The sequence below is a fragment of the Aquarana catesbeiana genome, linkage group LG11, assembly GCF_042186555.1.
Source record: "Aquarana catesbeiana isolate 2022-GZ linkage group LG11, ASM4218655v1, whole genome shotgun sequence".
In the NCBI taxonomy this organism is placed as follows: Eukaryota; Metazoa; Chordata; class Amphibia; order Anura; family Ranidae; genus Aquarana; species Aquarana catesbeiana.
This window is the reverse complement of record NC_133334.1, coordinates 41,078,750-41,083,335: the sequence shown is the minus strand read 5'-3', so window position 1 is coordinate 41,083,335 and position 4,586 is coordinate 41,078,750. Positions and strand designations below refer to the sequence as shown.

The following is a 4,586-nucleotide window of genomic DNA, read 5'->3' as shown; positions in this document are numbered from 1 at the left end:
TATGGGCATTCCATCTCCCTGTTAAAGTCTATGGGCATTCCATTCTGTCATTCCTTTTAGTATGTCCCCCAATCAGTGCCTCCTCATTGGTGCAGGGAGGTTTCAACAATGCCTTACTTTAAAAATAAATTAAATGGGTTAAATATACTATTAAAAAACAAATGGAATAAAATGTATTTTTATTTTCTTAAAAAGCCTCCAATAAACAGAGTTTATATAAAAAAAAGTATCCTTTTTAATTACAAAAGAAAAAAATACACCTAGCAGAGGATGGTTTCGATCCATCAACCTCTGGGTTATGGGCTCAGCACGCTTCCACTGCACATTCACTCTCTGCACTATTTGGTTGCTATGTAACTTGTTTGTGTATCGTTATGTAACTGTTCAATGACGTTTGATGGGCGGGTACTGCACTCGCACAATGCTTAGTGGCAGAGTTGTTGATTTGCATGCGGCGCTTTGCTTCAAAATATGCTTTATGTTGCTTATTTTCTTTATTTAAATCAACTTTTCAATTTACAGACATTATTTATCAGGAAGAAAAGCAATTCATAGAATTAGTTTGGAATATATAAATTAAAGTATCAATATTTTTCACTCTCCCTAAGTTGGTCAGTTCAGTACTTGGTGGGGTTTATATAACTCTCAGGATCCCCATAGGATTGTCCTCGCTTCGGCAGGACATATACTAAAATTGGAACGATACAGAGAAGATTAGCGTGGCCCCTGCGCAAGGTTAACACGCAAATTCGTGAAGCGTTCCATATTTTCTTGCCCCAAATATAACGTACTCAATTACTTTTTCCTTCTTGTTATGAACCATTAAATAATAATAAAAAAAAATTATATATATTTATATATATATATATATCCACTTCAGGACCGCTCACTGTATATATACGTCATTTTTTTTAAAGATGGATATCTCGGTAACGGCAGCAGCTGCTGCCACAACCGAGGTATCCATCTTTAGGGCCGGCGTTTCTGTACACGATAATGGTGGTCTCTGCAGCGGGTTCGCCGCGAGATCACCGTTATCGGCGGAGGGAGAGGTGCCACCCCCCCTCCCGCCGCTCTCCCGCACCCGGAGCCGTAGGTAGCGGCGGAGGAGATCGGGACCTGTCACTGTTGAGGTACTGAGACGAGTGAGGCCAAGATGGCCCCCACCCGTCTCTATACCATAGGACGGCCGGAGCGACGTCATTACGTCAGCTCCGCCCACTTCTCTTAAAGGCACAATTTTTTTTGTGTCATTTTTTTTAACGACTTTTTTTTTTTTTTTTTTTTTGCATTTTAGTCTAAATATGAGATCTGAGGACTTTTTGACCCCCCAGATCTCATATTTAAGAGGACCTGTCATGCTTTTTTCTATTACAAGGGATGTTTAAATTCCTTGTAATAGGAATAAAAGTGATCCAAATTTTTTTTTAAAAAAAAACAGTGAAAAAATAAATAAAATAAAGTAAAATAAATAATAAAAAAAAAAAAAAAAATTTTTAAAACGCCCTGTCCCGACGAGCTCGCGCGCAGAAGCGAACGCATACGTGAATAGTATAATGGGAAGCAAGATGTGACCTGGAGTCAGAACCATTGGTCATATCAGATCAATCTTTAGCAGACATACTCTCTATGTTCAGTGGTGATGTTCAAATTTGACATTAAGTGGGAATATTAATGTTTTCTATGGAATGCCCAACATATGACAGAAGGGAATGCCCATAGAGTATAATGGGAAGTAAAATCTAAACTCATTTGCAGGCAAATTTGAGAGACATAGCAAATCCACCTTTACCACAGCTGTTCTTCAAGTAGAATAGCAGATTGTAAGATTGAGATTTTTTGGGATTACAGCTGTTTTCTATGGAATGGCAGATAAATGATAGAAAGGAATGCCCATAGAGTATAATGGGAAGCAAGATGTGACCCGGAGTCAGAACCATTCAACATATCAAAGCTATTTAAAAGGGACATATATTCCATCTGAGACAACAGCCTCATTTAAAGGCTTTGCCTTTATTTAAGACTTTTTTTTTTTTATGTATAAAAATTGAAGATGCAATCCCGATCTTTGTTCTTCATCAAGCAGCATGTGTGCCTGATAGGGATGAGCTTCGAGTTCGAGTCTAACTCATGTTCGACTCGAACATTGGCTGTTCGCAAGTTCACCGAACAGCGAACAATTTGGGGTGTTCGCGGCAAATTCGAATGCCGCGGAACACCCTTTAAAAGTCTATGGGAGAAATCAAAAGTGCTAATTTTAAAGGCTAATATGCAAGTTATTGTCATAAAAAGTGTTTGGGGACCTGGGTCCTGCCCCAGGGGACATGGATCAATGCAAAAAAAAGTTTTAAAAACGGCCGTTTTTTCAGGAGCAGTGATTTTAATAATGCTTAAAGTCAATCAATAAAAGTGTAATATCCCTTTAAATTTCGTACCTGGGGGGTGTCTATAGTGTGCCTGTAAAGGGGCGCATGTTTCCTGTGTTTAGAACAGTCTGACAGCAAAATGACATTTTGAAGGAAAAAACTCATTTAAAACTACTCGCGGCTATTGCATTGCCGACAATACACATAGAAGTTCATTGATAAAAACGGCATGGGAATTCCCCAAAGGGGAACCCCGAACCAAACTTAAAAAAAAAAAATGACGTGGGAGTCCCCCTAAATTCCATACCAGGCCCTTCAGGTCTGGTATGGATATTAAGGGGAACCCCGGCCAAAATTTAAAAAAAAAAATGACGTGGGGTTCCCCCTAAATTCCATACCAGACCCTTCAGGTCTGGTATGGATTTTAAGGGGAACCCCGCGCCAAAAAAAAAAAAAAAAAACGGCGTGGGGTCCCCCCAAAAATCCATACCAGACCCTTATCCGAGCACGCAACCTGGCAGGCCGCAGGAAAAGAGGGGGGGACGAGAGTGCGGCCCCCCCTCCCTCCTGAACCGTACCAGGCCACATGCCCTCAACATTGGGAGGGTGCTTTGGGGTAGCCCCCCAAAACACCTTGTCCCCATGTTGATGAGGACAAGGGCCTCCTCCCCACAACCCTGGCCGGTGGTTGTGGGGGTCTGCGGGCGGAGGGCTTATCGGAATCTGGAAGCCCCCTTTAACAAGGTGACCCCCAGATCCCGGCCCCCCCCCTGTGTGAAATGGTAAGGGGGTACATAAGTACCCCTACCATTTCACGAAAAAAGTGTCAAAAATGTTAAAAATGACAAGAGACAGTTTTTGACAATTCCTTTATTTAAATGCTTCTTCTTTCTTCTATCTTCCTTCATCTTCTGGTTCTTCTGGTTCTTCTGGCTCTTCTGGTTCTTCCTCCGGCGTTCTCGTCCAGCATCTCCTCCGCGGCGTCTTCTATCTTCTTCTCCTCGGGCCGCTCCGCACCCATGGCATGGGGGGGAGGCTCCCGCTCTTCTCTTCTTCTTTTCTTCTCTTCTTCTCTTCTTCTTTTCTTCTTTTCTTCTCCGGGCCGCTCCGCACCCATGCTGGCATGGAGGGAGGCTCCCGCTGTGTGACGGCGCTCCTCGTCTGACAGTTCTTAAATAACGGGGGGGGGGGGGCCACCCGGTGACCCCGCCCCCCTCTGACGCACGGTGACTTGACGGGACTTCCCTGTGACGTCACGGGGAATGCCACAGGGAAGTCCCGTCAAGTCACCGTGCGTCAGAGGGGGGCGGGGTCACCGGGTGGCCCCCCCCCCCCCGTTATTTAAGAACTGTCAGACGAGGAGCGCCGTCACACAGCGGGAGCCTCCCTCCATGCCAGCATGGATTGCGGAGCGGCCCGGAGAAGAAAATGAAGAAGAGAAGAAGAGAAGAAAAGAAGAAGAGAAGAGCGGGAGCCTCCCCCCATGCCATGGGTGCGGAGCGGCCCGAGGAGAAGAAGACAGAAGACGCCGCGGAGGAGATGCTGGACGAGAACGCCGGAGGAAGAACCAGAAGAGCCAGAAGAACCAGAAGATGAAGGAAGATAGAAGAAAGAAGAAGCATTTAAATAAAGGAATTGTCAAAAACTGTCTCTTGTCATTTTTAACATTTTTGACACTTTCTTCGTGAAATGGTAGGGGTACTTATGTACCCCCTTACCATTTCACACAGGGGGGGGGCCGGGATCTGGGGGTCACCTTGTTAAAGGGGGCTTCCAGATTCCGATAAGCCCCCCGCCCGCAGACCCCCACAACCACTGGCCAGGGTTGTGGGGATGAGGCCCTTGTCCTCATCAACATGGGGACAAGGTGTTTTGGGGGGCTACCCCAAAGCACCCTCCCAATGTTGAGGGCATGTGGCCTGGTATGGTTCAGGAGGGAGGGGGGGCCGCACTCTCGTCCCCCCCTCTTTTCCTGCGGCCTGCCAGGTTGCGTGCTCGGATAAGGGTCTGGTATGGATTTTTGGGGGGACCCCACGCCGTTTTTTTTTTTTTTTTTTGGTGCGGGGTTCCCCTTAAAATCCATACCAGACCTGAAGGGTCTGGTATGGAATTTAGGGGGAACCCCACGTCATTTTTTTTTTTTAAATTTTGGCCGGGGTTCCCCTTAATATCCATACCAGACCTGAAGGGCCTGGTATGGAATTTAGGAGGACTCCCACG

The 4,586-nt window shown here is 45.5% G+C and overlaps 1 non-coding gene across 1 annotated transcript; it reads left to right on the top strand.

The window, feature by feature from the left end:
- The first annotated feature begins 664 nt into the window (after positions 1-664).
- LOC141113079 (U6 spliceosomal RNA) lies at positions 665-771 on the top strand. Its single transcript, XR_012236711.1, has one exon. It is a non-coding gene; the product is annotated as a U6 spliceosomal RNA (small nuclear RNA).
- Positions 772-4,586: the final 3,815 nt, after the last annotated feature.